The sequence below is a fragment of the Notothenia rossii genome (genome assembly GCF_949606895.1).
Source record: "Notothenia rossii genome assembly, chromosome: 10".
NCBI classification, from domain to species: domain Eukaryota; kingdom Metazoa; phylum Chordata; class Actinopteri; order Perciformes; family Nototheniidae; genus Notothenia; species Notothenia rossii.
In genome coordinates this window covers 50,515,616-50,528,239 of record NC_136908.1, presented here as the reverse complement: position 1 = coordinate 50,528,239, position 12,624 = coordinate 50,515,616, and the positions used below count along the sequence as shown (strand labels likewise).

At 38.9% G+C, this 12,624-nt stretch overlaps 1 protein-coding gene across 9 annotated transcripts in view; it reads right to left on the bottom strand.

Annotated features, from left to right (window-relative positions):
- Positions 1-12,624, bottom strand: part of ppfia2 (PTPRF interacting protein alpha 2) — a 172,587-nt gene that overhangs the window by 113,066 nt on the left and 46,897 nt on the right. The window lies entirely within an intron of this gene.

The following is a 12,624-nucleotide window of genomic DNA, read 5'->3' as shown; positions in this document are numbered from 1 at the left end:
TATGCTTAGTAACTGACTTAATCTTTCTCTTAAACAATCACTCAGCAGCACTGTTATATTACAATATGTATATTTTTATTATATGGATCATGAAATGCACAAAAAAATAAAGCAATAACATTTCTTATTCAATGACAGTGTTGTCATATCAAGCTATTTGTGTTGCTGTGAGTAGCCCAGCTCCAGAGACATTTGCCCTGCTGCAGCTACTCACCGAGGTGCACATTAGATATGCAGCGCATGATGAATCACTGTGGGACCGCAGCGCTGAGGAGATGCTGGCATGTTAGCATTAGCATACTCTGTTGTCACCATGCCTGGCAGACAGCGTCAAATACACATTGATAACAAGCTGCAGAGACAAGGCCCTCTAAAGGAGCTGAAGCTGTGTACTGTAGTGTATTATAGAGCTCCCCAAAGACCCCCACTGTCAGCTGAAGCAAGTCTACTCTCATCCTCTGGGTTTGGAGTCAGATTACTGAGAGACCAGAAGTAATATGAGCATCAAGAGCAGGCTTCACTGTATCTCCACATACTTTGAGGAAATAGGACATTTTTTAGGACAAATCGTAGAGCTTTCGCTGATCTGATTTTCCTGAAAGTTTAGTGGAAAAAAAGCTTTATTTCTCTCAATGCAACTTCATGTACAAACGTTCAGTAGCTGAAAGGTCCCTCCGGGCTCCACAACTCTGACACCTTTCATAACCAGAGATATCTCTACCTAATTGGGTGTATGGTTGCTGCCATACTCTACAACACATCCATGTTATTAGCATCATGAATATCAATGTTTGTAGGTTTTTTCCCTCAAAAATGAATCCCATAAAACCTAGAACCATAGACCTGAATCGTTGTTTCTCCAAGTACCACATTTGAGCTTTTGATTGCATCGGGTTTTTGAGATTACTTTAGCTTTGACAATTTGAGCGCTGCACATAATGCTGTGTGTTGTGACTGGCTTCTTTTAATATCTGCAATCTCTCAGAATAACAGTTGGATCCTCACAAAGGAAGTGCGAAGCGAAGAAGGCGTATTGATTTCCTCAACATGTGTGGGCAGAGAGCCGTAATGGACGCTGTCACGGTTTTGTCACCGCCGAAACATTAGAGAGCTTTCGTCAAGTGTACAGTGTGAGTGAGTGTTTCTGGGTGCGTGCACATGCATCAGAGCATGGGATATCAACCAGTCAATAAAATGGGATTCAAGGAACAACATGTTGGTGCAGAGGAGAAAAATAAAAACATCTGCTTCTGAAGGGACGTGCATTAGGGGGCTATAAGTAAACAGCACTGTATAAAGGAAAAAATAAGACAGCATGTCAGAATGGAAGCGCTAACATGAGTATTCGCTGCAGAATATGCAGGTTTGTGAAAGCATTAAGATTTTGCTTTAATTAGGTTAGGATGTCATCTTTTGAGCTCTATAGGTCGGCTAAAGATCACATGACCATTTCGCTATTTTAAATATTTCTTTAACTTTAACTCTAAACTTTAATCCTAAAATGTTTTTCTTTAAAACCTTCCTGTTTCCTCACTTTTTAATCATCTAGTTTTATAAAAGCCTTACTAAGGATGGAGGTCTCAAACTTACATCTTCTATAAATACTATGATACTTGCATCGGATAGCTGTTTTAACTTTGTCTATGAATATTGCATGTGTCCCCTTCGTATAAACCATTAATAAATAAACCCTTGTTTTGGCAGAGCTCCACCAGTTAACCTGCTGACATGGCACTGTTGTTGGGTTCAATTGTTTTATTTGTAGTGTGTTCTAGTGTTGGTGGAAGTCATTATTTATGGCAGTTTTCTTTACAGCTACTGTAGTAGCGCTATGGATATCAATTAAAAGCTTCGCAAATGTTTTTGGAAGAAGGAAATGCATTAAACAGATTTTCTGGGACTCCAACATACAAAAGAAGCTTGTGGGTGACTAACAGAGCTGTCACACAAATGTAATTTACAGTATTTTCAAGATTATAAGTAGGAATTGTGTAACTTTAAAGCAAAACAATTCCCTGATTTTTCTTTATCTTTCAACTCACTTTTCAACTCTTCTTCTGACTATCTTTCATGTTCTTGTCTTGTTGCCTTTTCTCTTGAAGTTATTTTCAACCTCAAACTCATGCAGTTTTTCAGCTGATGAAATCCAATATATCATTATTCTCCATTTTTCATTCGCAAGATTTCAAAGCGGGTTGTGTAAGACACTCATCGTGGCTCACCAAAGAAAAGCAGGGGACGATACATTTTAGTTACTGAGGAAGTCTATGTCTCACGGTATTGCTTGCAACCTTCTGGGAAATTCGTCTTTACAGTCAAGTTGTTTTCACCAAAGCTGTACAAGAATCCTTTGACATGTTCCCCCTTGGAAGTAAGTCTCAAAGAGGAGATTTTGTCATTGGTTTGTCTTTTGAGAACACTCCTATACTACAGTGTAGCGAATATAAAAACAGGAAATGGGAATCCTCTCAGCTGGAGAGTGCAGGAAGGACTTGAGGTTTCACCGCTGTGGTCGATTGACCTCTCAATCCCACTTCTACAATTCCCATTTTCTTCCACTCCTTATGTCTCTACTCTAAACCTACTTCAACGCTCTATTGTTACATGGACAAAATCTTACGGCTACAAAAAGCTACATTTACAAACTTTAATACTATGGAAACAGAGGTTTCGTGTGAATGACAAATTCAGGAATTGGTTTTATTTTTGTGATCCGCAACAATATGGTCAACATCAAAAGCCAGTGCACAAAACAGGCCTAACATTAAAGATTGAACACATGTTTCACATCCCACAGAAACAAAATGCTGTTTTGGCACCACAGAAGAATAGCCATTGTTTAATATCAAAAAGCTGGCCGTTCTCCAGTTGGCCCCAACTTACCTCATACTACAGTATATATTTAGCTTTGTCAACACTACCTCTGGTGACAGTTATTGGTTTAGTCATACATAAAATAACAGAGACAAAGCCGATGCCAGGACGCACTTGGAGAGTCCATCGGGGAAAGTAATCAAACCCAGAGCGAGCGGAGGGCGACGACGCAGGGTTTCAATCATCCACCGAGCGAACTAACGCTGCATTACAAACACGGGGCATCAAGTGTTTCTCAGCAGTTCTACACACTCATGCTGATTCAGGGATATGACCTGTCAATCATTATGTTCAGTATAGTTACTGCATGTCAAAAGAAGCCGGGGAAGTAAAAAACTTTGGATCGACACACTGAACAAAACTGTTTAACGGTTAGTTGAAAGCAATAATATTACGTTTAAATAATAAATATTTAGTTCAATTTAATAGTATTGCTTTCAACTAACCTTATAAAAATATGTGTAAGTTGTTGACATAACACATTTAATTAAAGTCAACATTTCAGTTATTGAAGTGCACACCCCTTCTCCTTCTCACTCTGATCATGATCAATAACAAAGTTGTATATGTTCCTTATGAGGTCCTGTTTTGTTTATAGGACACAATCAAATTCATTATGCAGTTTAGATATTATACTCAACATAGGTGTAACAAACTCAGAGAAAACTGCACTACAACTCCTTCTAAATCAAGACTGAAGACCTTTCTGTTTGCCCCTGCCTTTTATTCAGAGGTGGGAGAAGTATATACTTAAGTAGAGGTACCAGAGTTTAGGAATACTCTGTTAAAAGTAAAAGTCCTTCATTAAAAATGTTACTCAAGTAAAAGTACCCAAGTATTAGCATCAAAATATTCTATGCAGATTGGTCCATTTCAGAATAATATGATGTGTTTTATAATGATTGATCATTAAAGTGTTCTCAAAGCTGGTAAAGGTGCAGCTAGTTTGAATGACTTTGTAAACTGCAGGGTAGCTTGTGAATTTACTCCAGGTGGAACTAAAGTCTGATTTAACACTTGATTATATTTCACATCATTCATCCAAATCTTAACTGAAGGTATTTAATACATGTAGTGGAGAAAAAGTACACCATTTACCTCTGAATTGTAGTGGAATCTACAGTGGTATCTGAAATGGTACTTAAGTACAGTACTTGAGTACATTTACTCAGTTACTTCCCACCTATGCTTTTATTAAATCAAATCACTATTACGGTAATATCTTATACTGCACTGTTACTTTTGTTCTTGTATTTTACATCGGTGTTATTCGATTTTATCTTGTTTAATTTGTGTTCTTTTGGCTTTTTAATTACTGTTTAAAAATGTATGTTAAGTGTGTTTCAGTTGCATCTTAATGCTTTAAATGTTTGTTTCGTAAAGTACTTGTTGAAATGTGCTATATAAAGGATATTGCCTTGCTTTCAGTCTAAGGGTGTTGCGGTTGACTTTTTCACAGCCAACATTGTGAGTACAGTTCGAAGCTGTTATATAAAGTTATATATGTTATATAATATCAATACTGGAGAACACATAACATTAAAAATGTAAATGTGTTGTCAGGGAAAAAGTGGAATAAGTAGAAAGAGCACTGGAACACTCCTTGAAGCTTTTTTTTTTATGTTTGAGCACGAAAACAGATCCAAAAGTCATACATAATGGCTGAGTCACAAAATGAAGAGCTTCGATGTGAAACCGCCCACATCGCATTCTTACACGTTGGCTCTGCAGTCTTATAAAAATACCATGATGGGTTTTTTTTGGAAGCACAAACAGCTTCGTCACCACACATTAGAAAAGGGATTGTGAAAATAAATCTAGCGGCTTGACATTTGTGTGACCAAGATACATTCACCAAATGTCTGGAGTTATATTGGTGGAATAAAATGGTCTTAAAATGACAATGATATATGTTGCCACAATTATGACTGGGTCACGATGTGGTCCAACATAATAAGTTATTGTGACAAGCCTACCACTGATAAAGATTTAAAAAGTGAGGCTCAGAAACAAGATGGCAGCTTCCGAAGCCTCCGGGGATCTGGAGGATTCTGCTGCAGTCACACACACTGGGATTACACGTCCTTATAAAAGCCCATGTTTCCTAAAATAAAACCACCAAAATGGACCCATCCTTCACATTTACAAAGAAAAAAGATCAGAGAGCAACCCTTCTTGACAACAATGCTATCAATATCCAAAATGGTCTCCCTGTGGCAGCAGTCGGGGGAGATGTGGGTTGGCTGGCAGGTTAACAGGACTCATTTTTAAGGTTTAATGAGAGCTTACACATGCACAAACACAGGCATTCACACTACTGTCAGTCCGCAGAGCCCAGAGTGGGTGGCTGATGCCTCCTAAATGGAGTCCAGAGCAACATTTCCTGTGTTTTCACAGTGTTATAACACTAATCAATGTGTATAAACTGGTGGATCTATGGGGCTCACGTGGTCTTTTCATGGTCAATCTTGATCTTAAAATCCAGCCGAGATCAAGTCCCAGGTTCTTGATTTCATAAAAGGACCATTTGTGTATTAAAAAAAACTAAGAAAGTCACCCGTAATGTAATATTTTTGCTTTGTTTGTTTGTCAGCAGGTTTACAGAAAAACAACTGGACCAATGTTCATTAAACTTGGTGTAAGGCGTAGCATTAGCCAAGGAAGAACCCATTTTAGAGCAGATCCAAATCAAGCGGTGATCTACAAATGATTTTAAACTTGTGTTAACATTACGAGAAAGGAAATTTGACCTTGGTGGAGGTATTCAAGAAGGTACATAAGAATACATTTTAGTTTGGACTGGGAACACGTGTCCGAGTCCTGAAAATACCTAAAATACTAAAAGGCAATTCGATTTGTTGACATCTTGTGTTGATCTCAGGCATATCAGCCAACATTAGCCCCATTTAACCCCCTTATACCATTTATGACCACTTTATCGCAGTGAATTCTAATTAGTCTAACTAATAATATTGCAATCCAGTTTGAGAAAAATAGACAAGTTTAAATAACAATTGGAGTTTTCTCCTGTAGCTGAAAGAAGAAACCTAAGAGGAGACATCTTGCACCATATAAATGAAGTGGATATTGACACAATAAATCTTCCAAGAATACAAGTACATCTCTTTTTTATCTGGTATATGTGTGTGCATGTGTGTGATTCTCCTTCCCACCCTCTCCCCTGATTGTTTTTACTTTATTTGCAAGTTCAGGCTCATCAGTCTTCTCCTGAGGCACAAGTAAGGGGGATGGGGGCAATCTCATAACATTCTCATTAACCGCCCCAGCCTCGTGAAGAATACCGCTGCTGCTCATAGATAACAACAAGGCTTGGCTTTTGGGACCCAAAATATCATTTCGGCAGCCGTTTTTGCTTTCTGACTCTGAAACTCATTAAGTAATCCAATAGAGGCGCACAGGAAATAAGGTTAAAGTCCTCATGATGATGAAAAAGAGGCTGAAGCCGAGCACATTTAGGGTACTGTGCACAAAAAAAGAAGAATATTGCCAAAAGATTAACCATAAATCCACATCATGTACTAACATATTATACCTAAGCCTGCTCAATTAAGACCGGGAAATGTCTTTTATTGTTCATTCTTCCAGGAAATGGAAATAAAAAGTGTTGCTTCAACTTTAGAAAGTTTGTGTGCGACAAAGTCCCTTCAAAAGCTGAAAACCGGGCCCGTTTCCTAAAAGGACGTCGGCGGAGATGGATGGTGATACAATCTGTCCCAACTGTTTAACTGAGAGAACACACACTGTCCACAAACACACCATCCATCCTCTGAGATGTGGACACGGAGCACTACGTCTTCTGGCCTGTCGCGGGCAAACAGCGAGGCCTGCACTTGATCACATGCCTTAATTGGCCCCCTGACAGAGCAAACACACTCATATGGAGGCGCAGACAAATGGAGCTTCCGGACACAAGTGAGAACACGTGTCGAAAATCAAATATCTTCAATCTAGGGTCAAAATCCTCGCTGCCAATGTCAACCCTGCCTTCATGAGATTTCTCTTCTGCAGACGGTTAATACGGGGTTCCCCAGTGAAAACGCAAGGAGCAGAAAACCATCTGTTTCCATCTTTATTGAAGCACGCTGCTGCTGTAGCCTGATAAAGACCATTATGAAGTCTGAAGGAGTCTGCTGACACAAATTGCTTGTGATGTATTGCTTTGATTCACCCTTTTTCGCTGGAGAACCAATTCATATTCAACCAGTGGAGGTATCGGGATAAATGGTCTGAGAAATGATCACTGCCTCCACATCGATGTGCTGAAATCAATGGAATTGGAGGAGATGTAAGAGCAGAGGTCTGTGCAGTGGTGGGTGTGGAGAAATGACCAGGGGGTTAATCATGAGGTATTATTTGCATAAGTGAGCAAATTGGAGGTTAATGAAACTCTTCTGGTAACATAGCACCATCTGCTGGGACAATATGGGTTTCACAAGCTAGAGTAGAGATTTCTCGATTAGGAAGGAAACAATATGAGGAAGAGATGGTAAATGAACATTTCTGTACATTCTTGTATCTCTTACCCACGATATTTTTCCTAAAGTGAAATGCCATTATGATATGTCTGTAACAACATAATTGGAACTTTTTTACCCTCAAAGACAACAGTCTGTCCAAATCCGAAAACAAAACCATCAATTTAGTAATATAATTAATTAGTAATCGTTATGTGTTTTAATAACTAACATTACATCAGGCTGAGGGAATGGTGGAAAATGTGCCATTTTGCTAACACTAGATGTTATTGAGTTGTTGTCTGGTCCACTGACACTGAATTATTCATAATGAGTAACACATTTTTGCTTCTGAATGTATATACAGCATAATAAAATCCAGTTAGTATATATATGTTTGAAAATAATTTCATTATATTGGCTATTTTTGCAGTGACAGTTGCAATTAAAAATAATTGCCCCTGACTTTGCTTATTTACATCTGTTGTCAATGGGAAGTTGGACAAAAAGAAGACACAGAAGTACAAATACACTATCATTATTTTATATATTTGTGAATTTAGGGGGGATTTTTCCTTTAATAATATCCCTGTTGACGGTACTACCTGGTTTAGCCACAAGATGGCATACTCTCACAACAAGAGAGAACAAACCTGACTGCAGCAGGTAACAACTGATGCCAGAGACACCGATCTCCTAATTGATGATGCCAGAACTGGTACACATACTTCGTCTCCATACGTTATTTAATTACATTTAACATATCATTCTTGCATTTTTGTGGGAAGTGTGTTTTCTGATCTTGACTGATTATGGTCAGGATTTTTACGAAAATATGCTTTTTTTGCACTTAATCTCTAATTCTTAAATTATATATATTGTGTTGTTTCGCAGGGGCAAACCCCAATTTGTTTTTAATGTATTTCTATATAAGGATGAAAACAAGTCCAGACAAGTACATCTCACTTAAAGTTGCCTCATCTGTTTTTAACCTACAATACGTTCTTCTTACTGCTTCATTTACAGGTAGATGCACTCTGTGAACCTCCCCAAAGGGTATCCCAACATGCTTTGCTTTCATTGCTGCTCTCTATCACTTCTCGAGCCAGGAGTCAGGCATGAGCTTTGCACTTTTATCCAGACAGGAAGCGGCCTGTCTGCACGTCTCTACTGTAAAGCCTCTGCGATCGATAGACACCAGGCATCACAAAGCTTTGTGTCCTCCCACACTCAAACACACACCTCACAGGAGCCGCAGCACCTTATCACAAGAGAAAACGTCAGAAGCTGCTAGAACCCCTCACAGCGGGCTGCAGCTGCAACTTCAAAACCATCAATGTTCAACCAAAGTGCCAAAAAATGAGCTTCAGTAATGATTGGTCAATCTGTGGCTCAGTGGGGGTGTTGTATACTGTGTGTGCATTTATGTGAATGGACTGACACTGACTGTCATTTCAAAGATGCCAATAAAATGAGAAGATTTTTATTGCAGGAATTGTATTTGTAATTAGGAAATCTTTACTCAAAGAAATCTTCTTCTTTTTTTATGCGGGGTTGTATGAGGTGCTTATCCATGTTCAGTGTATTAACTAAAGGTTAGAGAAGCAGACTAGATGCACTGCTCAGTAGTAATTGCTGAAGACATGCATTTTTCAGACACCTAAAGAAAGGCCCATTTAAACAAAATCAATATCAGTTCAAGTGTACTCTATATTTAGAATATTTTCTTTAATGATTTGCCTTGATATGAGACAGCCTTATCCGACGCTAAGCTTTTATCAATGACCTCTTTAAAGCTGTCAAACCAAAAATCCGTATTTCTTTCCTAGCAGAACATGGGGTTGATGGTTTACTGCTGCCTTGATTGTTTGATCCTTTGAAAAACATAAAATGAAGAAAATATTTTAGATGGGACAAACTGTATCTTGGGAGGCTCAATTACTCAATTTGCTGTTCATGTCAAAAGCGTTAACACAATTTCCTTCTGTCCCGGTACCCCTGTTTTCTCCTCCCTACAGGTGGTGGCTGATCAACATCTACTTTGGGTAATACACAGTTTACTGTTAATTACCTCAGCCAACCCCACTTCAAAAGAAAAATTGAACTATCCCTTTAAGCAAAGGATGCAAATCAGGGGTGTCAAACTCAATTCAGTTCAGGGTCCACATACAGCCACATTTGTTCTGAAGTGGGCCATAACAGTCAAATCATAGCATACTAACCTATAAATAATGACAAGTCCAAACTGTTCCCTTTGTTTAAGTGCAAAAAAAGTACACTCGGAAAATGTTCAAATTTAATGAAGTATCTTTTTCAACTTTCGTAAGAAGAATAAGTGCAATTTCAACAATGTAATGCCTGAGTTTATCATGTACACATGTGCATTACAACGTACAGATCCCAGTGTATCTGCAAAGGCACTCAACCTTTTGTCACCGGTATCTGGAACTGAACCATATATAGCAGTATTTTACTTTATGATCAAAACAACTTGTCACAATGTAGACATTCTTTTGCATTCATTTCCACAACTGTGTAGTAATCTTGATTCCCTGAGCTGACACACCACCATACAAATTACAGTGGGAACTATTAAGCTTAAGTTATCCCCCTTTCTTGTAAATGTATAAAATGTATACATACAAGTTGTGAAAAAAAATTGCAGTGAATGTGTAATTTCTACACTTTGCAAAGTCATCCCGAGCCGTATGTTTGACACCCCTGATGTAAGTACTTCCACCACTACATGCATGTGTCTGAATGTTCATCTCTCGATAACTCCACTTCCTCCTGAACAGATGAACCACTAGTCTCACCACCACTACTGCTGCTCTCATTACCCAGCAGCCCCTCCCTCTCACTGTCCTTGGCCCCGCGGACCACTGCACCTTGCCCAGTCCGAACACATGCATGGCTGTTTTCCCTGAATGAAGTAGGGAATAACCTTTAGCTGTGTGACATTTCACACCTCGGGCTATTCTACAGCACGGGCAAAATGGGAGCTGTGCGACCGCTGGTCTTGTGTTCCCCTTGATGGTATTAAATATCTTCCATCTAGATCTACACGTTCTCACATTGTGATCGAGACTGAACATGTGATCATTTCTATAGAAAGTGTAATTTAGGTGGCTGTAATTGACACTGTGATTTATATATACTTTTAAAAAGATCATGGTGTGATTTTGCAAAAATAATCTTGTATCAAGAATTTTCACTCATTTTGTGTGTATGAATTGTATGTTGTATGTGTATGGTTAAATGTACATTTAAAGGGCAATAAATCTAAATCCCGTTTATAGGATGGGACTTCTCTGCAGCACCACAATACTTAATTCAGCTATTTTTACATATTTTTGCCATAACCAAATATTGCACTTATTGCGATTTGGATAATGCACTAGTCCAGGGGTCGGCAACCCGCGGCCCGCGGGCCGCATGCGGCCCTTTAAGCCCTCTGCTCTGGCTCTCTTGAGTTTAGACAAAAAATAAGAAGGAAATAAAATAAAAGTATTTGTAGGACTATTTATATTTTGTTGCATGGTTGAAAATGTTTCGTATCTTGTATTTTGAGGTGATACTGTGACACATAAATAAAAAACAAAACGGTTTTAATTAGGTCAACTAAAATATGCGTCACATCCTGCTACGCTCCCGCGCGAGCGCCTTTTCCTGCGGGTGAATAACCTGACTCCCGGCTCGATGAGCGAACTATGGATAAATCAAAGAAAAGTACCGGAGGAACACAGGATTGAATTCTGTTTGGACAGAGTTATATGCTTTCACAGCAAACAATGCTGGTTTACCGGTATGTTTGATATGTAGAGAGAAGTTGTCAAAGGTGCTGCACTGCAGCCTTTACGTATCGAGAAACAACGGGAACAACACGGAGAGGAAGACAGCTGACGATCTTCAGTCATAATTCAATGGGGTATGTAATTTATTTCAGAAAACACTTTTTGTTATATTCCATGGAATACTCTTAACATCCCGATAGCAATGAATATATTAAATGCTTTGACAATAAATACATACAAAAATTAATCTCTGGAAGCCGTAGCGCTGTAAAAAGCACGACCAATCATCTGAGCCGGCCCGGCTAAAATAACTGGATGACCTACCTGCCTGTCAGCCTGTCAGCCTGTCAGCCTTCCATCTGTGCACACATTTATCTCATGCCCTCATTGATCATGTGCGCGTTCGTGTGTGTTGGAGGAGGGGCTCTGTGAGGAAGTCTGAAGGAAGAGGCATATTTTTTCCGGTTGTGTATTTTCAAAATCTAGCGCACTCGAGCTGGTTTCTCCATTCTTACCTACCCTACCTTTAACTATTTTTAGGATGCAGCTATATGTTTTATTTATTTCAAAGTGGGCCCATTTTAATAATATTTGTTTTCCTTCAAATGTGCAGAGGACTCCCCAAGTGCTGTGTTTAATTTATTTTAAAGTAGGCCTGTGTATTCTTTTTAATTCTCCTTATAGGAGTTATTTGTTTCTTATTAGAGGTTAACAGTTTTATACAATGTAATAAATAGCCTAATAAATGCAAAAAAAATGTAGTTTTTGTCTGATATAACAATAAATACAACTTTATTAGCTATCAAGCTATGAAATATGTTTTGCGGCTCCAGACAAAAAAATGTTTGGGAAAAAGGAGCAAAATGGCTCTTCTGGTCAAAAAGGTTGCAGACCCCTGCACTAGTCCATATAGCGATTTCATTTTGGTTAATTGTGCAGCCTTAGTTTCAACAGCTTTGAAAGTAAATCACATAAAAACGATTGGGCCATTTTTTAATCCTGGCTGACAGAGACCTGAGGAGACTGCATCTTGAGTTGCGTTGTGCTTGATGCAGACCTGAGACTGGACTCATCGTTTGTCCTCTAAGACTTGACATGAGACTTTATCTCCGAGACTTAAAAGCATCTCTGGGAAATAGCGCAGCTATCTTTCCCTGCTCTCTGCAGTTTACTCTTCATCTTTTTGGGGGATATTGGCTGCCATTACAGTTCAGTTGTATTTACCGCTGAGCATCCTTCACAGTGGAAGCAGGCATGTAGCTCTTCTCCACTTCAAAAACACACTCTGAATGAGGAAGAGAAGCCCCAGTTCTTACCTCATTTTAAGCTAAGACAGAAATGAAATGCCCAGCCCTCAATTCCCAAATGATAGCGTCTCTGTGGTCTTTTGGAAAGAGCGTATTAGCAACCTGGAATAGGTGAGGCTTTGGCTTGTCCAGTTTTTTTACACGTGTGCAAAAGTGCTTATTTAAAAGTGACAG